The sequence below is a fragment of the Nyctereutes procyonoides genome, unplaced genomic scaffold (genome assembly GCF_905146905.1).
Source record: "Nyctereutes procyonoides isolate TBG_1078 unplaced genomic scaffold, NYPRO_anot_genome, whole genome shotgun sequence".
Lineage (NCBI taxonomy): Eukaryota > Metazoa > Chordata > Mammalia > Carnivora > Canidae > Nyctereutes > Nyctereutes procyonoides.
In genome coordinates, this window is record NW_026575042.1 from 9,644,137 (window position 1) to 9,671,267 (window position 27,131).

A 27,131-nucleotide genomic window follows, 5' to 3' on the forward strand; every position below is an offset into this window, starting at 1 on the left:
TATTTGGGGTCTTTTCTGATTCCACACAAATCTTAAAATAATTTGTTCTAACTCTCTGAAGAAAGTCCATGGTATTTTGATAGGGATTGCATTATACGTGTAAATTGCCCTGGGTAACATTGACATTTTCACAATATTAATTCTGCCAATCCATGAGCATGGAATGTGAGACAAGAGTCCATCAAAATCCTAGAGAAGAACACAGGCAACACCCTTTTTGAACTCGGCCACAGTAACTTCTTGCAAGATACATCCACGAAAGCAAAAGAAACAAAAGCAAAAATGAACTATTGGGACTTCGTCAATATAAGAAGCTTTTGCACAGCAAAGGATACAGTCAACAAAACTCAAAGACAACCTACAGAATGGGAGAAGATATTTGCAAATGACCTATCAGATAAAGGGCTAGTTTCCAAGATCTATAAAGAACTTATTAAACTCAACAGCAAAGAAACAAACAATCCAAATCATGAAATGGGCAAAAGACATGAACAGAAATCTCACAGAGGAAGACATAGACATGGCCAACATGCACATGAGAAAATGCTCCGCATCACTTGCCATCAGGGAAATACAAATCAAAACCACAATGAAATACCACCTCACACCAGTGAGAATGGGGAAAATTAACAAGGCAGGAAGCCACAAATGTTGGAGAGGATGCGGAGAAAAGGGAACCCTCTTGCACTGTTGGTGGGAATGTGAACTGGTGCAGCCACTGTGGAAAACTGTGTGGAGGTTCCTCAAAGAGTTAAAAATAGACCTGCCCTACGACCCAGCAATTGCACTACTGGGGATTTACCCCAAAGACACAGATGCAGTGAACGCCAGGACACCTGCTCCCCGATGTCTCTAGCACCAATGTCCACAATAGCCAAACTGTGGAAGGAGCCTCGGTGTCCATCGAAAGATGAATGGATAAAGAAGCTGTGGTCTATGTATACAATGGAATATTCCTCAGCCATTAGAAATGACAAATACCCACCATTTGCTTCAACGTGGATGGGACTGGAGGGTGTTATGCTGAGTGGAGTAAGTCAATCGGAGAAGGACAGACATTATATGTTCTCATTCATTAGGGGAATATATATATATATATTTTTAAAACTGAACATGCATTAATTATTTTATTTTATTTTTTTTTAATAAATTAATTTTTATTGGTGTTCAATTTACCAACATACAGAATAACACCCAGTGCTCATCCCGTCAAGTGTCCCCCTCCGTGCCCGTCACCCATTCACCCCCACCCCCCGCCCTCCTCCCCTTCCACCACCCCTAGTTCGTTTCCCATAGTTAAGAGTCTTTATGTTCTGTCTCCCTTTCTGATATTTCCCACACATTTCTTCTCCCTTCCCTTCTATTCCCTTTCACTATTATTTATATTCCCCTAATAGTGAAGGGGAATATAAGGGAAGAAATGTGTGGGAGATATCAGAAAGGGACACAGAACATAAAGACTTCTAACTCTGGGAAATGAACTAGGGGTGGTGGAAGGGGAGGAGGGCGGGGGTTGGGGGTGACTGGGTGATGGGCACTGAGGGGGGCACTTGATGGGATGAGCACTGGGTGTTATTCTGTATGTTGGCAAATTGAACACCAATAAAAATAAATTTATTATAAAAAAGAGAGATGATCTTCAAATTCCCTGAATATGTACCCCAAAAAAGACTCAGAGATCTAAAGGAAATGGTTGAAACCAGAAGGGACTGGGACACCATCCACTGGGACTTTCTAGGTTTGTTTTTCCTCACAACCCTGTGGGTGGGGATACAAAGCAGGCATTAGATCAGTTCTAGGAAATAAAGAAGCAACATCTTCCTTGAATATGTGGGTATGGTGGGTGTGAACATCTGATCAAACTGAATTTTATATGGCTGACTTGGTAGAATGCTGCGGTCATAGCTAGGGAGGAATTATACTTGCTAAAACCAGAAAGTCGGGGGATCCCTGGGTGGCTCAGGGGTTGAGTGTCTGCTTCGGCCCAGGGCTTGATCCTGGAGTCCCGGGATCGAGTCCCACATTGGTCTCCCTGCAGGGAAACTGCTTCTCCCTCTGCCTGTGTCTCTGCCTCTCTCTCTGTCTCTCTCTGTGTCTCTCATGAATAAATAAATAAAATCTTAAAAAAAATAAAAATAATAAAAACAGAAAGTTCACAGATCATAGTATGGCTGAAGTTGTCAAACTAAGTATGCTTGTCATTTCTTGTATCAGGAAATTCTATGTTGTAAACAAACACCTGCAGTGATGAAACAACAGAGACTCTGATGAGCTTTACATATATAAGAATGATTCAAGGGCACCTGGGTGCTCAGTTGGTTAAGCATCTGCCTTTGGTTCAGGCCATGATCCCAGGGTCCTGGGTTCGAGCCCTGCATTGAGCTTCCTGCTAGATGGAGAGCCTGCTTCTCCCTCTCCCTTTGCCTGCTGCTCTCCCTGTTGTGCTCTTTCTCTCTCTGTCAAATAAATAACAATAAAATCTTTGAAAAAAAAAAAAGAACAACTCATATGCCCTGCAGGGATCTCTGACAATGCTAGTGGAAGAAGACATCTGTAAGCAAGTTATAGAAACTTCAGGAAATGCCTCAGCCCAGGCCCTGATAAAACCAAGATCCTGAGCCTTGATGACAAATTTCTTTCTTCCTCCACTGGAGCCCAAGTTCATGAAGGCAGATTCATGATTCATGGACATCTTGTGGCTGTTCAATAAATACATGATGAGTGTATGAATGAGTCCATAAATTTTTATTTTCAAAGTTTTCTGCCATAAGGAGGTGGTATATTTACATTTAGAAGGAAAGAGTTATTAAAATTTTCTTAGTAAATATGAACTGTAGTACTTAAAAAAATTCCCCTATTGTCATCTCTAAAAGAAAACACTAGAAGATAATGGAGCAAAAGCTACATACATTGGAGGAAGAAAGTTGTGACTTAAGCAGGGGAAATAGTGAGGGGCTCAAGGGCTTCTAGGATACAGGGGCCCAGGACTACAACAAAGGTGAGGTGGGAGAGCCAGAGGCAGGAATGAGCACCTTGATGTCATATTGGCTTTTATTTTCTCCCAAATATGGGAGATTTTGGAGTGACCACTAGAAGCAATGTTCTGGGCATTTTAGTTCTGCATATCCTTTAATCCTCACAGCAATCCTGTTAGATAGGAATGATTCTCATTAAACAAGATCATAGGGGTTAGACAACTTCCCCCAAAGTCACACAGATAGAGGTGATTGGAATGAGACCTGATAAGCTAGTTCAGTCACAACCTTGGGCTTACATTTCTAGCCTCACCTGGAATACCTGCTCAGGGAGCATCCCTCTGATCACTGGCTATCTCTGCTCCTCTCTTACTCCAGGATCTCACTGACTTATTTCACTTAACATTTTACTCTCTATATCTATCCATGTTGTTGCATAGCTGAGTAATACTCCTATATATTTCTATATCTATATCTCTATACCTATATCTATATCTATCTATCAATCTATCATCTATCTATATCGCATCTTCTTTATCCATTCATCAATTGAAGGACAGTTGGACTGCTTCCATAATTTGGCTATTACAAATAATGCTGCAGTAAAAAAAAAAAAAAGCTACATCTATGGCTCACAAGCACATGAAAACATGTTCAACATTAACTATTAGGGAAATGCAAATCAGAAACCACCATGAGATACCACTTTACACATACTTGAATGGCTATGATAAAAAAGGCAGATGATAAAAAGGGTGATGAGGATGTGGGAAAATTGGAACCCCCATACACCACTGGTGGGAATGTAAAATGGTGCAGACAACTTTAAAAAATAATTTGGCAGTTCCTCAAATGGCTAAGCAAAGAGTTACCATATTAATTAGTGATTCCATTCCTAGGTATATATCCCAGAGAAATGAAAACATATGTCCACACAAAAACTTGCACAGGATGTTTATAGTGGTATTGTTTATTCATAATAACAGCAAAGTGGGAACAATCTAATGTCTATCAACTAACAAATGGAAAAATGAAATGTGGTATATCCGTACCATGGAATATTATTCAATAATAAAAAGGAATTTAGTATTGATGCCTGCTACAACATGAAAAAACCTTGAAAATATAACTGAAGAGGCCAAGCATGGTAGATCAAATATGGTAGGATTCCATTTATCCAAAATGTCCAGAAGAGACAAATCTATTGTGACAGAAAGTAGATTAGTATCTGTCAAGGAGTGGAGCTGGGGGGCACTAGGATTGGCCCCCAGATGGTACAGCACAATGAAAACTAGGGCAGTTCCCAGAACTCTATACTAATGAGGGGTTGGCAGGGGTCTCAGACAAGAGAGTTGTCATCACACAGTCACTTGTCAATTCTTCCAGATTTTCAACTTTATTACTAGAGTAATAATTTATCACTAATAAACTCTGACGTATCATTTCATATGCTGTATATTTAGTTGGGCTTTCTTTATAATAGTAGGTAACACTTATTGACTACTTACTATGTTCTGGCAATATACTTTGGTATTTTGGAGCACCATGAACTGCGCTAAAACCCAGCCTCACCACTTGCTATGTGACCCTCAAGAGAGTTGTGTAAAATGGGACGAGTGATCCAAATCTGCCCCAGTTGTTTGTTTATGTGTAAAATGGGAATATAGTAGCACTGATATCATTGGGCTTTTGTATAGTGCTGAGAACAAGATTGGTGGGTAATAAGTATCAGCTATTTTTCTTTCTTTATTAACTGTGGCAAAATTTAGTCCTGTTTATTGTTACCCTCTCTGCCCCCAACAAACCAGTACATGGCCTAATTTATTAGTTCTATTTTATTGTTTCATTAAAAAAGATATATATTTTATTTTTAATTTCTTTTTATTGGAGTTCAGTTTGCCAACATATAGCATAACACCCAGTGCTCATCCCATCAAGTGCCCCCCTCCGTACCCGTCACCCAGTCACCCCCACCCCCCTCCACCTCCCTTTCCACCACCCCTTGTTCGTTTCCCAGAGTTAGGAGTCTCTCATGTTCTGTCTCCCTCTCTGACATTTCCCACTCATTTTCTCTCCTTTCCCCTTTATTCCCTTTCACTATTTTTTTATATTCCCCCAAATGAATGAGACCATATAATGTTTGTCCTTCTCCGATTGACTTATTTCACTCAGCATAATACCCTCCAGTTCCATCCACGTCGAAGCAAATGGTGGGTAGGTGTTTGTCGTTTCTAATGGCTGAGTAATATTCCATTGTATACATAGACCACATCTTCTTTATCCATTCATCTTTCGATGGACACCGAGGCTCCTTCCACAGTTTGGCTATTGTGGACATTGCTGCTAGAAACATCGGGGTGCAGGTGTCCCAGCGTTTCACTGCATCTGTGTCTTTGGGGTAAATCCCCAGTAGTGCAATTGCTGGGTCGTAGAGATGGAAAAATATTCCATGCTCATGGATTGGAAGAATTAATATTGTAAAAATGTCAATGTTACCCAGGGCAATTTACACATTTAATGCAATCCCTATCAAAATATACTTTATTTTTATAGCATTTTTAGGCTCACAGAAAAATATAATGGAAAGCACAGAGTTTCCATATTGGCTGCCACAACATACACATAGTTTCTTCTATTATTAACATTTTGCATTAATGTGGTACATTTGGTACAATTGATAATCCAACATTGATATGTTATTATTAATTAAAGTCCATAGTTTACATTAGAGTTCACTTTTTGTGTTGAACATAAATTGGGTTTTGACAAATGCACAATGATTCATATCCACTGTTACAATAGCATATAGAATAGTTTCATTGTCCTAAAAATCCCTTGCTCTGTGCCTATTCATCTGTCCCTCCCCCCCAGAACCACTGGCAATCACTGATCTTTTTACTGACTCCAGATTTTTGCCTTTTCTGGAATGTCATATAGTTGGAATCATAAAGTATGTAGCTTTTTTAGATAATCTTCTTTCACTCACTGAAGTGCATTTAAATTTCTTCCGTTATTTTTGTGGTTTGATGGCCCATTTCCTTTTATCAATGAATAATATTCCATTGTCTGGACCAGTTTGTCCATTAACCTGCTAAATTACATCTTGGTCACTTCCAAGTTTTAGCAATTATGAACAAATCTGCTATAAGCTTTCATGTGCAAGTGTCTGTGTGAACATATGTTTTCAGCTCATTGAGGTAAATACCAAGAAGCATTAATTGCTCATTGGGTAAATACCAAGAAGCATTGATTATATGGTAAGAGTATGTGTAGTTTTCTCAGAAACTGCCAAACTGTCTTCTGAACTGGTTATGCATTATGAATTCCTATCAGTAATAAATGAGAGTTCTTGTTGCTCCATACCCTTACTGGCATTTGCTGTTGTCAGTGTTTTAGATTTTGACCAATCATATAATTGTTGTCTTATTTGCAATTCCCTGATGACATATGACATTGGATATCTTTTCATGGGCTTATTTGCCATCTGTTTATCTTTTGGTGAAGCATCTGTTCAGGTCTCTTGCTCATTTTTCAATTGGGTTGTTCATTTTCTTACTGCTGAGTTTTAAGTCTTTGTATGTTTTGGACACCAGTCCTTCATTAGATATGTGTTTTACAAAGATTTTCTCCCAGTCTCTGGCTTCTCTTTCCATTCTATTAATATGTTTGTTTTTCTAATTCATTAATATCTTCTTTAACCTTGATGTAATTCTTCTACTCTTTTTCAGATTTATTTTAACTTTGTGAGTCAAATGTTTATTAACTTAGTTTCTTTATTTGCTTTTGTTTGAACATGAAAATATGCATGCTTCTTTACTTTCTTCTTGGTGCACTGTTGGCTCAATTTCATATTTTTAAAATAACTAACGTTTTAAAAATAATGATGAAAAGTGATAGATACATAAAATTTAAAAATAGCAAATTAGGATAAACAATGAAAAGAAGAGATGTGATATATGATGAACAATTGTTAAAATTAAATGAGAGGATATGATGCAGTGAGTTGCAACAGACTGATGTTATCCTAAGACTGATGAGGGAAGCTGAATAAAATACAAAATCCCATCTGTTTGGAGACTACAGAGAACTGGTGAGCTCTGGTGGCCATGACTCTGGTGAGAGGTGAGAAGAATGAAGATTGGTGAGTAGACATTCTAGAGTTTCTCTGCCTTCAGGGAATTTGCCAATTCTTGCACCAATCCAGGCTGATGGCTAAGAAAGGAAGAGAGCCTTTGTGTATAGCCAGAGAAGCCAGCAGAAATTCTAGCAATCCCACAGATCTGGAGAGGAAAAACGGAGTTTGGGGTTGCCCAAAAAGCCATAAGACCCCAGTAGGAGAAGCTGGAGTACTTGGAAGTGAGTCTGATGCTGTTGATTTTCCTGGAGGAATTTGTCAAATTCTTAAACAGTGCAGGGAAGAAATATAAGACACAGAGAAGAAAGAGAACAAAGGAGAATTTTTGCACTTTCATGGTACCTAAAAAATAAAAATTTGAGTTCAGGACTGATCAGAGGAGACAGGGCTAATTAACAACCTTGGAGGTCAATTAGGAACCCCAAAAGACCACAGCCTAGAAGCTGTGGAGTCAGAGATAGACTGACTTATACAAAATGTACAACCCAACCTTGAATTAGCCCAGTCCCTGACTGGATTAAGGTAATCCATCACCTCACTATCTGCTTGCCAGAAGGGAGGTTGAGCCTTTTTAGAGAGAGAAAACTCCACTCAGAGTTGCTGCAGTTTGACACACAATATACAACACTCAATAAGAAATTGTAAAGCTAAAAAACTGGGAACAAAAGAAAAACAAACAATAGAAGATTCACAGATGAGACAGTTATTGGAGCTATCAGACAGTGACTTTGAAATGTTGTTTATAAATAACATGTTGAAGAAAAGAGAATTTCACAGGAGAACTGCAATATCTAAATAAGAAACAAATAGAAATCTTAAGATTATAAAGGACTGAAATTACCCTAAGACCCAAGACTTCTACTCCTAAATACATACTGAGCAGAAATGTGTCCATGTATTCTCCAAAGATCTGTATAAGTATACATTTAGAAGCTTTACTTTATAATAGTCCCAAACTGGAAACTACTCAAATGTCTGTCAATGGGTGAATGAATAGACCAGCTTTGGTATATCCACACAATGAAATACTACTGAGCAATAAGAAGGGAAGAACTATTGACACACTAAACTCTTTTTTCCACATCCTCCCCTTCCCTCTGTCAAGCCTGCCCCTTCTTGATTTCCTCAGAACAAACCTGTTGCCAACCTTGACTACTCTGGTTGCACACACGCTCTAACAGCAAATCAAGTTTGTTCTACTTCAAAACATGCTTCACTCAAAATATAAAATTCTTTTAAATTTTTGAATCTCGCCATTTCTCATGATTCCCCAGCCCTCATACCATAATCATAAACCATGATCATCTCTCTCCTAGAGCCTTCAACTGGGCTTCCTGCCTCCATACTTGCCTGCCTAAACTCAGTGTAAACCTCCCGAAGTGTACATCTAATCACTTATGTCACCTGCTCACACCCATCCAATGACGCCTAACTCACATGGAATCATGTCCTGACCTACAATGCCCCACATTGCCTCTCTTCTTTGGCCAAACTCCAGGTCCACGGGCCCCTGACTCCCCAAACTCCTTTTCAGGAATTTTCTGACTATGATCCTCTCCTCAGTGTTACCCCTGACTGACAGAACCTCCTCACTTGGAGATGCCTGAAAGGTTAATTCCCACTCCCAGGGGACCAATAATTAACATAAGGCTACAAAATACTGTCCCCTTACCCCAAGGTGGGACAGTGCTGGGATAAAATAGTTGCTCCAGAGCTGGCTGAGGTTCAGGACATAGACTGGACTTCACCTGGGACTACATCCTTGCCCAATTACTTACCTTGCCTCTTTTTGCTTCCCTCCTGCCCCCCTAACACTCCCCCAATAAATCACATGCATACAAATCCCTTTCTCAGACTGTACTTCTGGTTAATCTAATGTAGGACATAAAGCTACTGCAGAAGGAAGCAGTGATTTGGTGGAAGACAAAGGCTTTCATAGCCAATTTCTTATATTATTTATATGGTAGGTTGCCCATTCCATACAAAGTGTCTATTCAGGGCTTACAGATTTAGGAATATCAAAACCTCAAATATTCAACAAGCCTACTAGTTAAGTAACAAAATTTTAAAAGAAATTGATGAACATGGATAAGGGCTAAACTGTCAGACATCATTGCAAGCAGGACAAAAACCTGGGCGTATGGTCAACTTGAAAACTTCAAAGTCTGGAAACCAAGCCAAACTAGGGAATACCAAGATAAGAGTCCCATAAATCTTATAGCAAAAGTTATCCCTGAACCCAAATAGTAAGGAGTGGTTTCTCCTTTGAGTAATTCTACATTTAGGGAGGCCTGACAGAAAAGTTTCAGGGAAAAGGACAAGTGTTCCCAAGAGGAAAGACAAAGAGCCTATATAGATCCCATCCCTGGGGACTGAAAGGTTAATTTCTAAGGCTCCTGTTTAGTGAGGCAGCTTACACCAGCCACAGGCAATCTAGAGATTTCTCCCACATAGCTTCAGTGATTGTAGTAGTGGAGGATGAGTATGCCAGATAGTAAGGAGAACTCGGGAGGCCATAAACAGGCTTCGTCATACTCCACCTTCACTAAAAGATGTTAAGAGAGTGGGATATAAACTCTGAGAGAGACAATAAGAAGCCAGTTTCTTCCATGTCACTAAAAAAAGGAAATCAAGGCCACTCAGGACCCTTGCTTTTTACTTCTCTGAGTGTAGGTATGAGTTTGAGTCTTTTTCCTTTATATATATATTTTTCAAGACTATTTGTTTTTTTTTTATTGGAGTTCAATTTGCCAACATATAGCATAACACCCAGTGCTCATCCCACCAAGTGCCCCCCTCAGTGCCCGTCACCCAGTCACCCCCACCCCCACCCACCTCCCTTTCCACCACCCCTTGTTCGTTTCCCAGAGTTAGAAGTCTCTCATGTTCTGTCTCCCTCTCCGATATTTCCCACTCATTTTCTCTCCTTTCCCCTTTATTCCCTTTCACTATTTTTTATATTCCCCAAATGAATGGGACCATATAATGTTTGTCCTTCTCCAATTGACTTATTTCACTCAGCATAATAGGTCCATCCACGTCGAAGCAAATGGTGGGTAGGTGTTTGTCGTTTCTAATGGCTGAGGAATATCCCATTGTATACATAGACCACATCTTCTTTATCCATTCATCTTTCGATGAACACCGAGGCTCCTTCCACAGTTTGGCTACTGTGGACATTACTGCTATAAACATTGGGGTGCAGGTGTCCTGGCGTTTCACTGCATCTGTGTCTTTGCACCCAGTGCAATTGCTGGGTGGTAGAGCAGATCTAGTTTTAACTCTTTGAGGAACCTCCACACAGTTTTCCACAGTGGCTGCACCAGTTCACATTCCCACCAACAGTGTAAGAGGGTTCCCCTTTCTCCACATCCTCTTTAACATTTGTGGTTTCCTGCCTTGTTAATTTTCCCCATTCTCACTGGTGTGAGGTGGTATCTCATTGTGGTTTTGATTTGTATTTCCCTGATGGCAAGTGATTTGTATTTCCCTGATGGCAAGAAATGCGGAGCATTTTCTCATGTGCTTGTTGGCCATGTCTATGCCTTCCTCTGTGAGATTTCTGTTCATGTCTTTTGCCCATTTCATGATTGGATTGTTTGTTTCTTTGCTGTTGAGTTTAATAAGTTCTTTATAGATCTTGGATACTAGGCCTTTATTTGATAGGTCATTTGCAAATATCTTTGAAGAAAGAGAAATTAAGGAGTCAATCCCATTTACAATTGCACCCAAAAGCATAAAATAAACCTAACCAAAGAGGTAAACATTCTATACCCTAAAAACTACAGAACACTTCTGAAAGAAATTGAGGAAGACACAAAGAGATGGAAAAATATTCCATGCTCATGGATTGGCAGAATTAATATTGTGAAAATGTCAATGTTACCCAGAGCAATTTACACATTTAATGCAATCCCTATCAAAATACCATGGACTTTCTTCAGAGAATTGGAACAAATCATCTTAAGATTTGTGTGGAATCAGAAAAGATCCTGATTAGCCAGGGAAATTTTAAAAAAGAAAACCATAGCTGGGGGCATCACAATGCCAGGTTTCAGGTTGTACTACAAAGCTGTGGTCATCAAGACAGTGTGGTACTGGCACAAAAACAGACACATAGATCAATGGAACAGAATAGAGAACCCAGAAGTGGACCCTGAACTTTATGGTCAACTAATATTCGATAAAGGAGGAAAGACTGTCCACTGGAAAAAAGAGTCTCTTCAATAGATGGTGCTGGGAAAATTGGACACCCACATGCAGAAGAATGAAACTGGACCACTCCCTTGCACCATACACAAAGATAAGCTCAAAATGGATGAAAGATCTTAATGCGAGACAAGATTCCATCAAAATCCTAGGGGAGGACACAGTCAACACCCTTTTTGAACTTGGCCACATCAACTTCTTGCAAGATACATCCAAGAAGGCAAGAGAAACAAAAGCAAAAATGAACTATTGGGACTTCATCAAGATAAGAAGCTTTTGCACAGCAAAAGAAACAGTCAGCAAAACTAAAAGACAATCTTTTTCCTTTATAAATTTCCAATCCCTTTTTCTCGGGTTTCCCATGACCAGAAATGTTCCTCTTTATACCGAAATTTGGACTCTTACTACCCAAAGAATTAACCCAGTATGAGTTCAATTTCTCACACAAGCATTTTCAGAGGACTGTCCCCACTGAGGACATCTGGAGCCCCAGACTAAGTTGACTGTCCACCCATGCTCATCTGATGACCTTTGCAGCCATGGTAATGTGAATGTGCAGGTTTGCTATAAATCATGACTTGAGCTGAACTTCCTGGTGAGTCCCTCACTCTTTTTCTTTCTGTTTTCTTTCAGTTTAGTTTTGTTTGGGTCCACTTAAATAAATTTAAAGGTCAACATCCCCAGAAAGGAATCTTCCAGTCTCCTTCCTGAGATGCCTATGTCTGACACCAGAATCCTGATATCAGATAGGCAACAAGGTATGTGTGGTGTCATCACCCAGAACACAGGCTCAACTCCTCATACAACATCTCATCCCATCCCTAGCTGGGGGGGATGTACAAGCTCTGCAGAAGGTGAATCTCCATCCCCCAGTATGTGCCCTGGGCTTCATAGGATAGGGGACAGATCTGATGGGTGGCTTCTATCAGCTCCACCTTCAAACTATCAGCAAATCATCTTTAGCTTTACCCCACAAACACACTTCCCCCAACTCTCCCCTGCCCACCCCCGAAACTAGTGTCTAATTCCTGCATCTTCTTTGATTCTGTGATGAAAGTTGACTTGTTTCTTGATGCCTTCACCTCTGCAGTACCAGGTATAAGATTCACCTGGTTAGCTAAGCCAGTTACCAGATAACCATTTCACTCTTAGCTTTTGGGAATTTATGGAAATTTATGTAGTCTCTAGTTTTGTTTGACTGAACTCATGTTCTCCTTGTTCTTATGAATTGATGGACTTTTTATTCTTTACTTCTTACTTTAATGGGTTTGTAAGGAAATAGACATATATGCTTGGGGTTAGTCTGCTTTATTTCTGGCTCAGACATTTCAGAATTTTGTATAATAGTTGGCTTTCCTCCGTAGGCTCCTTGTTCACATCCATAATAATGCAGAGAGGATCTGAGGTATATTACAGAATCTGAGGTATATTACAGAAAAGATATGATTTTATTTTTTACCTTCAAATAAAGACCCAGGCAGAATGGAAGGGACAAAGTCTGATATGGGGCGGGGCCACCTAATTTCCACCATACTCTTGCCCTGTCCATGCCAGCATCTTTTTCTGGGAAGACTACTGGAGCTGACAATGCCCCAGCTCCCCATCCTAGAATCCAAACTTAAACTAGACTTTTCCAAGTAATTAGAATGGGGTTTCTTCCATTCTAAATTTTCCTATTTTTTCAAAGGGGAGCTATGAAAGATTGTTTCTATTAGTTTGTGTTGTGAACCATGATCTCACTCTTTAAATGTACAGAGAACTTGTTCAGAAATAGAGATAATATGCCATTTCTTAGTGGCAATAAAAAAAACATACAAGTCCTGCCAAAGCGTGCCCTTTGACTGTGCTTGGCTGGATGCAGTGTCCAGAATATAATTTTTCCTTGAAAATATGGTCCTATTTCTAACTTGGTTAATTTCTAAATCTGAAGTGTGATCCCATAGATGGCCATCAGGGGGTGCAAGAATTTTAACTGTAACATCCTAAAGGATGCCCTTTAGATCTTTTTCCATTTAATGGGCGGTGGACTTTTTCTTGTGATTTTTAAGGAAAACCTTTCAAACCATTGTACGTTTTTATGCACATCACTAAATGCAAACAATGGAGGAAAGAAAAAGGAAAACACTAATAAATGTCAGACTACTGATCCAAGTTTCAACATGAAACCATTCATTCATCCATTCAAAACATGTTTATGCAGCATCTACTGTCCACCAGGCACTGACCCAGATGTTGGGGAGTCAGCAACAAACAAGCATTCATGCTTGCCTTACAAGTACTCAACTTGTTTTCTCTTCTTCATATTGCATGTCTATAAGAATCTTGAATTCATTGAGACTTCTAGCAGATGACATCAGGATATTTTAGGGAAATTTTGGCCAAAGGTCACAAGAGAATCCTTTCCCTTAGCTAGGTACCAAATAAACTAACTGGTTCCTTTAAGAAAGTCACAAGGAGAAGGAACTTTGGAGACATCACTCAGCAAAGATTTTGGACAAAATTCAATACTTTCCCTCCTCAAGATAACATTAGGTAAAAATCTGAGGCTACCCTCTATTTTCTCTCTGTTCTCTGCTGGTGATGCAGCCATTGTTTAATCATTTCAGAGGGCAATTGTATCTGCCCTGGGATCATCTGAGGTCACCCTGTCCCCTAGTATTAGAAGAAGACAAAAAGTTCATCCACTATTCATCCACTGACATGAACTGGTCAGTGGCTCTCCCTCAGGGTAACCTGCATGTTTCCTTTACATCCAGGGTGGCTAATGGTGATGAAGCTTATTCCAGCGTCTTCTTTTTAATTCAAAGCTTTGTCTATTCTCTGAAGAGGTATTTCAAAGTAACAAGGGAGCAAAAATTTTATATGGTGGTGCAAGAATATCATATTCATTCATGTATTCTTTTCTTTTTCCATAACGTAAAATTAATCTCAAGGAAATGGAGTGGCCCAGGCATTGCTATATCTTGCCCTCCTGTTGACAATTTACCATCCCATGTTCTCAGATCATAAAAATTTTAGCACATGGCACTGGTCCTGAAGTCCTTTGGACCTGACAAGGAAAGGTTGTGCCAAGATCTTGGGCATATGCTCATCTTTGTATGGGCTTTTGTGAGAAATAGGTCCATTGACAACTCCTGAGTAAGTTTCTTATTAATTGTACCACTGGAAAGAAACTGATTAACTCCCGCAATTCCATTTCAAAAATGACTATAGACAAGTAAACAAACCAATAAACAAATAAATATTCAGATGCTACTCCTGGAACAAGCAAATGTGACCAGGAGGGTGGAGCTGTGGGCAGATCTTGGATGGGAACTTCAGGGCAGTAGGGGAAGAGCAGTTCCCAGAAGAATGGGCATGCTGTTGAAGACAAAGCCGTATGTATCCACTGTGGCAAAGTTCACTGTTCCTTTTTAATATAAAATTAATTCTAGCTTTTGGATACAGAACTGTTTCAGGAGTGATTGATATAAAAAAAACTTTAACTTTTTTTTCTGATTCAGTAAGAACATACAAAAATTTTCAACAATGGATCTTGGTTAAAATTATACTGAGAAATCCTTGGAGTCATCCTATATGGTACACTATAAAAAGGTAAAATATCATCAAATATCATTGATCCCAGCAAACCTCAAAAATGAATCTTTCATCTAGTACAAATGAAACTTAGCACAATCCCTGATAAAAGCCATACTTTCCCTGACCCCATTAAATAGCTTATTTCCAAACCCCTTACATTCTCAACTTTGATATCTGCAGGCTAGTGGTAGCAAAAGAGAAGCTCAGTTTTAATTGCCCCGCCTATAGAAAGGAAAGAAGGGTGATTTCTAGAGAAACACAGTTTGAAAGTATCTGAATTTAGCACCTTTAAGTTATCAGTGGCAAACAGGCAATCCTGCATCTGGCAGGGGAAAAATTTTCAAGTATGAAATGGAATTTAGTTCCTACAGTCTACAAAAACCCTAAATATAAAACTCTGGGAAAGGCATAAGAGTATTTGTGGCTTCTTTGTTTGAAAAAATTGGTTTTTACTTTGTTTTTATGAAAAGATTCATCCTGCAATTAGCAAATGTGAAGAGGAATTTTAAAACATTTTAATTTCACATTCAAAGTTAAATTAAAATGGTTTAATCTGTATTTCTAAAGATTAGAGTTAGGTTTTATTTCTCAAAGATTGTTGTATAATACCTACTTAGAAAAAAGATTTTTATTGAGGTTTGACATTCATTTCAATCATACAGCCGGATGAATTTCATACAGCGATGAATTTCTGCATATGTATATATCTGTGTGGCCACTACTGAGATCAGGATACAGAACATCTCCAACATCACAGAAGGCTTCTGATGCCTCAGTATGATAAACTTCTACCCCAACCCTGGCCCCAGAGGTAACTTCTATTCAAACTTTTAGGACTATTTGAATTTCATAAAACTAGGAAAATTTGGTATATGCTCTCTTATGTATAGCTTCTTTCACTCAATGTAACTTCCCTGGGATTCACCCATGTTGTTTCATGTAGCACTGATTCATTTGTCCTCATTATTCTGTATTATTTCATTGTATGAATAAACTACAATTTCATTATCCATCTATTGTTTTTTGGTAGACTTATGCATTCATTTCCCTTAGACATGTCCCTAGTAGTGGAATTGCTGAGTCATGGGGTAGGCTGCCATTTAGCTTTATGAGATAATTACAACCAGTTGTCTAACATGATTGTGCCAATTACACTGCAGCAGGAAAGTTGTTTCATATTCTTAACAATTCTTGGTTATAATCAGTATCTCTAATTTTAGTCATTCGCGTAAGCACAGTGATATCTTACTGAGGTTTTCCTTTGCATTTCCCTAAATGCCACTAAGGTGCTTCTTTTCATATGCTTGATGTTATTTGAATTATTTATTTATTTAGATTTTGTTTATTTATTCATGACAGACACACACACACACAGAGGCAGAGACACAGGCAGAGGGAGAAGCAGGCTCCATGCAGGGAGCCTGACGCGGGACTCGATCCTGGGTCTCCAGGATTACACCCCAGGCTGAAGGTGGCGTTAAACCACTGGGCCACTGGGGCTGCCCTATTTGAATTTTCTACTTTGTGAAGTGGCAACTCAGTTATTTTGCCTGTGTTTTATTGGATAGTTTACCTTTTTCTTATTGATTTGTGGAAGTTCTTTGTATATTTTGGACATGGGAACCTTGTGGGTTGTATGCATTGCAACTATTTTCCCTCAATGTCTAGGTTGCCTTTTCACTCGCATGCTGATGCTTAATGAGAGCCAATTCATCAACTTTTTCTGGTTAATGGCTTTTTTTTTAATCTTAGGAATCTTTTTAACTTTTAATTTTGAAATAATCATAGATCCATAGAAAATTGCAAAAATAGAACAGACAGGGCCCATGTACTCCACCAATTTCTCACAAAGGTAACATCTTACCAAACTGTAGTATAGTAACAAAACCAGGAAGTTGACACTGATTTAATTCACAGATTTTAAGCTTATATATACTTACATATACTCATTGTGTGTGTGTAGTTCTATGCAATGATTTCAAGTGTGGAGATCATATAACTACACCACAGTCAAGATACGGAAATGTTCCACCACCACAAAGATCCCTGGACTACCCCTTATAGCCAAATTCATCCTCAACTTCTACCCTCTGGGAACCATTAATCTGTTCTCTATCTTTATAATTTGTTATTTCCAGGATATTATACAATGGAATCACATAGTATGAAACCTTTAGAGATTGGCTTTTATCACTCAGCACAATGCCCTTGAGATGCATTCAAGCTATTACATGTATCAATGGTTGTTCCTTTTGGCTACTGAGTAGTATTCCATGGTACAGCAGTACCATGGTTTGTTTAACCATTTGCCCATTTAAGGATATTTGAGTTCTTTCCAATTTTTAGCTTTTACAAATAAATCTGCTGTCCACATTCATATATAAGGTTGTGTATGGACATAAGCTTTCATTTCTTTAGAGTAAATGCTCATGAGTATGGTTGCTGGGTCATATGGTAAGTACGCATTTTGCTTTTTCAGAAACTGCCAAAATGTTTTCCAGAGTGACTGTCATTCTACATTCTCACCAGCAATGTATGAGGGATCCAGTTCCCCACATCCTTGCCAGCATTTGGGACTTTCCCCTCAACGTGCTGTGTGATGGTGTGGTGTGATGTGATCGTGAGGCTTTTCCCTCTGGGATCTGCTGAAGTTTTATTTCTTTGGGATTTGATCCCAACTAGTGATTTAAAAATCAAGTAAACACAGATGTAAGGGCTGGACACTACACTTCCCTTCTATTCACTGTGTACAGCAGTAGGAAAGAGGGAGGGGGTAGGAAGAGTGCTTGAGCACAGCACAGAGCCACTCCCTTTTCCCCCACACCCTGGCTAAAGCCCCTGTGGCTGGGGGTGTGGAGTGGGCCGAACTGCCCCCAGGTCCTCCTCCCTCCTCAGATAGTCTCCCTGAGTATTCAACACATTTCTTCTTGCCAGAAACTGAGGCACACATTGAGGAGAAAGTGGAAGAAGAAGATGCTGTAGAAGTTGGACGGTGGCACAAATGAAGTCAGAGATGAGGCATGGTAAGGCCTTGGTTTGGAGGCCTTTGTCCACTTACTCCATGTCCATACCATGGAGGGTAAGGAAGCCATCCATCACACCATATTTTTTTTAAAGAATTATTCACCACAATTTTGTGGGATTTATTCCTGGGTTGCAAGGGTGGTTCAATATTCACAAATCAATCAACATGATACACTACATTAATAAAAGAAAGGATAAGAACTATATGATCTGTCAATAGATGCAGAAAAAACTTTTGACAAAATACAGCATTTCTTCTTGAGAAAAACAACTCTCAGCAAGGTAGGGATAGAAGGGACATACCTGTGCATCCTAAAGGCCATATACCAAAGATCCACAGCTACTATCATGCTCAGGGGAGAAAAACTGAGTCTTTCCCCTACACTCAGAAACAAGACAAGGATGTTCACTCTCACCATTCCTTTTTTTTTTTTTTTTTACTTTTTAAAAATATTTTATTTATTTGAAAGAGTGTGTGTGCCAGCCCACACAAGTGGTGGTGGAGGAGGGGATTGGGGAGGAGCAGGGGAGGAGGGAGAGGGACAAGCTGACTCCATGCTGAACATAGAACCTTATGTGGGGGTCCATCTCATGACTCTGAGAGCATGACCTGAGCCAAAATCAAGAGTTGGGCACTCAATGGACTGAGCCACCCAGGGGTCCATAGGCGATCACACCATATTTTTTATTTTGATTATTTTAATAGACATGTATATAATATATTGTCTCATCATGATTCTAATTCACATTTCCCTAAGGATTAATGACATTGGACATTCACATTTGCTATTTCTCCCAATAAAACATCAGTTGGAGGACTGGACTTGACCCATGGGCCATAGTTTGTCACCTTTTGTTCTAGATTATTTGTTTGCTCTTTTACTCTCCATTCTTTCTTTATCCTGTTCTGCTATTTTGAGTACCATATTTCTACTTGCTTCTTTTATGTGACTGCATGTTCTGCATCATATTACTAATTTATCCTTTTATCTAATGAAGATATTGCTTATGCATTGTCCATGTCAATAACTCTACTTCATATGATATACAATACTTAGTTTTTGTCTTTGGAACTGTGACATAGTAAAATGCTTAAAAACTTTGATGCTAGAACCTGTCTGCCTGAGTTCAAGTACTGAGCCTCCACCTGCTGGTCATTTAGCCCTCTAAGACTCTAGTGTAACTATGGAAGGGGATAAAGTTCCTCCAGAATGAATGATATTGGATCATCACGAGTATAGTGAGTGGGATCTTGGGGCCATATTAAATATGTTTCATAAAAATAAAATAATGTATTTTACTTGTATTATGCACTGTGGAGCCACTTTAAGACCACCATATTTACATCTAGTAATCATAATTATGATGTGCCATGCTGGAAAAGCTGAAGTGAATAGAATCTTAAATGTGAATCCAATAGCATTGTATATTAGTAAAAAGATGTAGTATAAACTTTTTTTGGAGGGAGGAAATATAACATTCTTGAATTGTATTAACTAAACAATTTGGAAATTCTCAAGTGTCAGAAACTAAGAAAACTGGATACCAGAGACATAAGTGCTTGAGTTTATTTTTGTGGCTTCCACAGATGTCTGGTGATGAGAAGAGAAGAGTAGTTGGTCTTGCTTAAGAACTGACATAAAGAATTGTCTTCTAATGGATAGGCAGGGAAAGAAGATGAAGTCTTAGGCCCATGAGAGGCAGAACCAAGACCCTAGAATAAATCTAGGATCTTTGATAGACTGCACCCAAACTGCAAGGGCAACCCAGGGGAAAAAAATTAGTTTCATCCCCCTGCTAGCATTGGGTGGGGGATAAAAAGAAAATGCCTCTAAAGGCCTGGGTAGCTCAGCAGTTGAGTGCCTTCAGCTCTGTTCAGGAGTGTTCCTGGGGTCTGGGGATTGAGTCCCACATCAGGCTCCTTGCAGGGAGCCTGCTTCTCCCTCTGCCTGTCTCTGCCTCTCTCTGTGTGTGTCTCTCATGAATAAATAAATAAAATCTTAAAAAAAGGAAAAAGAAAAAAGACAATCCATCAACTGAGACTAAAACATGGGCCTGTCCCAGACCTGGGCTTTAGATTTAAAAAAATGTTTTAACTAAACAATACAAGCAATCAGTGTGTAAATTTAGAGAATTACTCATGGGCTGTTGGAAGAAAAGAAAACAAATTACCCTGAAGAATATACCCTCAGCCTGTACTGTATAGAATTTCCACAAGGAAAGTTCTGTTAATGATTAGCTCACAATCCCAAATTATAAGACATATATTATATAATAATCTGATAGAAACTATACATTATAGATGTTTAACATAATTAAAGAAAACTTCTGATTCTGATGGAATGATGGGTGTTAGACTTATATTCCTGGTATAAACATCTCAGAAAATGTATGAAGAAATATTTAAGGCTTTGGACCACAAACAATGCAGATCTGTGATCCTTGAGAGAAAGGAAAAAATATATGAAGTGAATGCCACTTGCATCCTGGTGTCTGAAGCATCTGAGGGCACTTCCAAAATGGTAGCGTAGGGAAGAGAGCACAAGCAGAAATCAGTTATCTTCTTGAGCAAAGGAAACACATATTGAAAATTAGAGCTTTGGAGGCAAATGGAATTTTTTGAGCAGGGAAGCAGAGAAGAGGAAGTTGTAGAGAGAAGGAACCCAAGAACTTATCCAAATTAAGGCTAAAATCAAGCTAAGTCTCCAGTAAATGAATTGTTGGCCAAAACAGACCTCAGCATGTTTTTATTTTCTTTAAAGTCAACATAATGCAAACTCTCAACTACCTAACAGCCACAATGCATTTTTGAACGCACAAAAAGAATATAGACATTTTTGAAACATACAAAATGCAGGATAATGTGAGCTATGACTAGGAGGGAAAGTCAAGAGAAACATATCCATGGAAAATACACATGGTGGAATTAGCTGACAAAGACCTTAAAAGTTGAGATGCCTGAGTGGCTCAGTGGACATGTGCTTTCAGCTCGGGGTGTGATCCCGGGGTCCTGGGATGGAGTCCTGCATTGGGCTACCCACAGGGAACCTGCTTCTCCCTCTGCCTATGTTTCTGCCTCCCTCTATGTGCCTCTCATGAATAAATAAATAAAATCTTTTTTTAAGAAGACCTTAAATTTTTATATAAATAAATTTAAAGATATAAAGAAAAAGTCTAAATGAGTGAACAGATGGGTAATCTCAGTGAAGAGATGGAAAACTATTCTCTAAAAGAACTAAAGAGAAATTCAGAAACTTTTCAGTATTTGAAATTACCTGGATGATGAACAGAGTGGACACTGGAAAAGAAATCATGAATGAACTTGAAAATAGATCGATAGACACTATGCAAATTAAACACAAAAAAAATATTTTGGAAAAATAAACATCTTTGGTGACTTAAGGAAAAACATCAAGTGGTCTGATAAATGATTAATTGAGATCCTAAAAGAAGAAGAGATTATGCAAAAAAAAAATGTTTGAAGAAATGGCTGAAAAGTTTCTAGTTTTGATTAAAAATAAATAAATCCAGAGGTTTAAGAAGCTCAACAAATCTAAGCTGGTTACAATACAAGGAAAACCACAGTAGACATATGTTATACTCAAACAGATAAAAACCAAGATAAAGGATAAGTCTTGAAAGAAGCAGGGGGGGAAAACATACAGGGAATAATGATAAGAATATCTACTTACGTCTAATCAAACACAATGCTACCAGAAGCCAATGTAACAGCATCTTTCATGTACTAAAACTTAGAATTATATATTCAGCATAAGTATCTTTTAAAAATGAAGATGAGGGCAACCCGGGTGGCTCAGCGGTTTAGCGCCGCCTTCAGCCCAGGACGTGATCCTATAGGTCCGGAATCGAGTCCTGAGTGGGGATCCCTGCATAGAGCCTGCTTCTCCCTCTGCCTGTGTCTCTGCCTCTCTCTCTCTCTTTCTCTCTCTCTCTCTCTCTCTCTCTGTGTGTGTGTGTGTGTGTGTCTCTCATGAATAAATAAATGAAATCCTTAACAAAAAATGAAGATGAAATACAGACTTTTCAGATCAACAAAAACTGAGGGAATTTACTGCCAGTAGACTTGCACTAAAGGAAGTCATTGGAATGAAGGGCAAAAATGAAATAATGCCAGAGAGAAACCTGGATTTACACAAGGGAACGTAGATTGCTAGATATAGTAAATGTATACATAAATCAAAAAGTTTTTTCTAGGGATGCCTGGGTGGCTCAGTGGTTGAATATCTGCCTCCCGCCCAGGGTGTGATTCTGCGGTTCCGGGATCAAGTCCCACATCGGGCTCCCTGCATGGGGCCTGCTTCTCCCTCTGCCTGTGTCTCTGCTTCTCTCTCTCTCTCTCTCTCTCTCTGTGTGTGTGTCTGTCATGAATAAATAAATAAAATCTTTTTAAAAAGTTTTTTCTAAACATTCCTAATGTTTAAAAGATGAAGAACAATAATAATGTATCATAGGGTGAAAACTTATATAGAAATAAAATAGGTGACTGAAGAGGGATAAATGAAAATATTTTTTGTAAGATTATTAAAGAATTGTATTAAAGCCAAGCATACTGTGAATAGTTACAGACATGCAAACACTAGTCATAAGAAAGGCAAAGTCTCTACATTAATATTAAAGCACAGTTCAAGACAAGAGGGATTTTTCAGTTCATAAAAAGGCATAGTGATCCTAAATCTTTACGCTTCTATGAATAGCAATTCAAAATACATGAAGCAAAATAGCAGAAGTAAAAAAAGGAATAGATGAATCTATAATTATAGTTGGAGATTTTGAGTCTTATCTAGTTATTGTTAGAACAGTTAAATAAAAAAGTAATGTGTAGAGGATTGCAATACTATCACATAATGTAACCAGCTATATATTTAGAGAAAAGTACACCCAATAACTGGAGAATATACCATCCTTCAAAGGCATAGGGACCATATACCTACTATACACCGTAAGCTGGGCCCCAGAAAAGTCTCAATAAATTTAAGGAGGCTGACATCATAGAATGTGTTATCTGACCACAGTGGAACTAAAAGTTCAAAAATAAAATGATCCATGGGAAATATCCAAGTATTTAGAAATTAAACAAAATACTTCTGTATGATTTATAGATCAAAGCAAAAATCTAAAATGAAATTGTGGAAGAGTTGAACTAATGAAAATTAAAACCTAGTATATCAGCCAAAGAAGTCTTTACATGGAGTCCCAGCTGTAGAGAAGAATGCTATAAAATCAATGAGGTAGAGTTTCATCTTCTTAAAAAGGTAGAAAATAAGAGCAATTAACTTTAAAAAAGCAAAAGGAAAGAAATTGTAAAGAGCAGAAATCAGTGAAACAGAAGACAGTCTCACACCAGAGAAAAGCAAAGAAACCAAGTGTGAGTCATTTGAAAAGATCCATAAATTCGAGGGACCATATCTTAATAGGCCTCTTCTAGGACTGAAAGGAAGAGAAAATGCAAACTACCAATATCAGATAAGTCCATTGGAGAAGGACAATCATCGTATGGTTTCTCTCATATGGGGAAAATAAGAAATAGTGAAAAGGATTATAAAGGAAAGGAGGGGAACCGAGTGGGAAAAATTAGAGAGGGAGACAAATCATGAAAGACTCCTAACTCTGGGAAACAAACAAAAGGTTGCAGAAGGGGAGATGGACGGGGGGATGGAGTAACTGGGTGACCAGCACTGAGGAGGGCACTTGATGGGATGAGCACTGGGTGTTAAACTATATCTTGGCAAACTGAACTTAAATAAAAACAAATATAAAAGAAAAAAAAAAGAGGGGATGTTGCTACATAATATACATATACTAAGAAGTTACAAAGGAGTACTATGAATTACTTTATGCTAATAAATGTGACGACTTAGATGAAGAGCATAATTCCTTGGAAGACAGAATTATCAATAGTGACATTAAAAGAAGTTAAAAGTCTGAAGAGCTTTGTGTCTATTAAAGGAACTGAAATCAAAATTTAAAAAAGAGCTTCTCACAAGGAAAACACCAAACCCAGATGGCTTTACCAGTGACTTCTAGCCAACATTTGAGGAAGAAATAATACCAATATCACACAGCTCTTTAAGAAAATAAAAAAGGAAGGAACACTTCCCACCTCGTTTTTGAGGCCAGCATCACCCTTAGAATATCAGATAAAGATGCTATAAGAAAAGAAAAAGAAAAATCAAGAGGTTGGAGCTAATAGCTGAGCTAAGAGAGTGTGATGGCTTTTGTTGTGTCAACTTTTTGAGGTTATAAGACCCAGTTATTCAAACAAATGCTAATCTAAGTGTTGCTATAGCGGGTTCTGAAGGTGTAATTAAGGTCCCTCATCAGTCGTATTTAGGTAAGGAAGATTATCGTCGATAATCTGAGTCAGCCTGATTTATCCAGCTGAAAGTCCTTAAAAGTAGGGCTGAGGCTTCTGAGGGAGAGCTAGTGAGAAAAAACATTCCATCTGTGGCTGACAGCTTGGGCATAAGCCTGGATCCTGTTCATGAACTTCCCTTTTCTGGTTGAATCCTGACTGACACAGCAAGGACAGCACTAGAAGAAGTTAGAGTGCACAGAACCCAATGATTATAGGCCTTTCAGGCTGTGTTAACTGGAAGGAATTTTTTTTTTAAGATTTTATTTATTTATTCATGAGAGACAGAGAGAGAAAGAGAGAGAGAGAGAGAGGCAGAGACACAGGCAGAGGGAGAAGCAGGCTCCTCGCAGGGAGCGTATTCCGGGACTCAATCCCTGGACCCCAGGATCACGAACCAAGCCAAAGGTAGATGCTCAACCACTGAGCCACTCAGGTGCCTCAACAAGAAGGAATTTTTCAGAATATTTGGATATGAACAGTCATATTATCTGAAAGTTTTCTCAAGAACTTGTTTAATAAATATCAACTTCTGCCCATCAAAATAGGGAAATAAAATGACATCACATGTTGGTGAGTTCAAAGAGAAACTAGAACCACTATATCTCAGGGACATAAGTGAAATGAAAAAAATATGTATGTGTATACACATATGTACATGTGTATATATTTTTCTACTGCTGTATAACAAACTACCACACATTTAGCAGCTTCAAATGTAACACCCGTTTCCTAAACACAGTCTGCAGGTCAGAAGTCTGGTAGGATTCAGTCCTTGTAAGAGCTGTAGAACTGAACCTTACCGACTGTCAACTTGGAGCCACTCTCATTCCCAGAGGCTGCCCACATTCCTTCCCATACGACCCAATTTTCAACAGACAACCCCCCTCCTATTGAGTCCCTGTCATGCTCTGAGTCTTCCTGACTTTCTGAACTCCAACCTCTAGACCCAGATTGAAGGGCTCATGTGAACAGGTCAGGCCCACCTGGAAATTTTTCCTTTTTTTTTTTTTTTTAAGATTTTATTTGTTTATTCATGAGAGACAGAGAGAGAGGCAGAGACACAGGCAGAGGGAGAAGCAGGCTCCATGCAGGGAGCCCAATGAAGGACTCGATCCCGGGTCTCCAGGATCACTCCCTGGGCTGAAGGTGGCGCTAAACCGCTGAGCCACCGGGCTGCCCAAAATTTTCCTTTCTTGAAGACAACTGTCCCGCATGACTTAACCTAATCATGGAGTGAAACCCACTACGTTCGCAGTCCTAGGGTAGGCATAACAGGGAGAAGGGAAGCTCGGACCCATCTTGAAATTCTACCCACACCAATATCTGTATGGATATCTAGTCTAGATAGATGTATAGATAGGTAGGCACACAGTGTTCATTCATAAGGTATGTGCATGTGCAAATATCTGTCTACTGGAAATAACCAAATGCCCTACTTGAAGCCAGCCAGCCTGCGGTAGGTTAGGTAATGGAATATTGTCATTGCTCTGAGACATGTCCTTATGTTTCCTTATGACATCCTCACCTACTTGCCACCTCTAATGCAATGGAATATGACACAGAACGACATATGTTCAATGATAATACAAGTCACAAAATAGCATATATGTTAGAATTAGTACAAGAATCAGAAAGAAGACGGGGAAGACGGGGTTTTTCATTATTATGTTGTTGTGGTAAGGTGGGGGATGGGCAGAGAAAGAGCAAAAGTCTACAGATAAATAGGCTTCTACTGGCTTTACCATTTGGGGGCTTCTGCCCACACCAGACAAAACTTTCAAAATAACTGGACAAAAGAGAAATCAATTTGGCAAACACATGCTGCCAGTTGAAGCAAGACTTCCTGATCATGCCAAGGCTACGCGAGGCTACGCGAAGCTGGCTTGCAGAGGCAGGACTGCTTGGGAGACAGAGTCAGAGTCAGTGAGGAGGGCGGGGGCATGAGTGACTCACTTCTCAGGGCTCCCTTTGCTGAGAGGCTCTGTCTCCTCCTGACTGTTCCCTTCATCTCTGAGTCACTGATTGTGAGTGACAGATGGAGTAAATATAAAGTCCTTCTCTCCTCTCTCCAGCCAGCTGTCCAAACTCCTTTCTCCTCAGGCTGCCAGGCCCCATCCTGTTGCTGACTGATCTCCCTAGGCCTTCGACAACTTTCCTTCACACTGTAGGCATCAGACTTCATTTTCCTTGCTTTATCAAGCAGGCTGTCCTGTCGAGGGCCTGGAGGGAAGAGGCGAATGGGGAGTGAGGCTGAAAGCTTGCTTTCACACTTCAGAGACTTTGGTAAATGAGTTTTTCTTCCCAACGGTAAAAGCAGTGGGACTAAGGAGCCGTGTTTGTTTGAGGCTTATAATTCAGACATCCATCTTCCTGGTGAATTTGTGTTTTAAATTTTCTCAGAAACCACAGAGTAAACTAAACTTAGGAAGGCCCACAATGCTTTCGAGCGGCTCAAGCTAGGTCAGAAACTCCCTATGTTGAGTGGCTCACTCCTCCTTCCAGGTCCCAAGTTGTCCTTTAAAGCTGTTCTCTCCATTTCATGAGACTGTTTCTTTTCTCTTCCTACATGTCAGTGAGGGCTCCGAGGAGCAAAATAGATTTTTCTGTGGTTGACATCTAAAATACTTGGAACAAATGTGGGTGGGCCCAGGAGGAGATCACAGTATAAATGAAAGGTATGGGGCTTTTATTTTTTTCCCCATTTCAGGGTGCCATCACTGCCATTCAACCAACACAATCCTGCCCCCATTCACAAATGCAGGTAGGAAATCTAGTCCATGAGAGATGAGGTGTTTTGTTTGAAAACTTCCATTAATATTCACAGCAAGTCTCT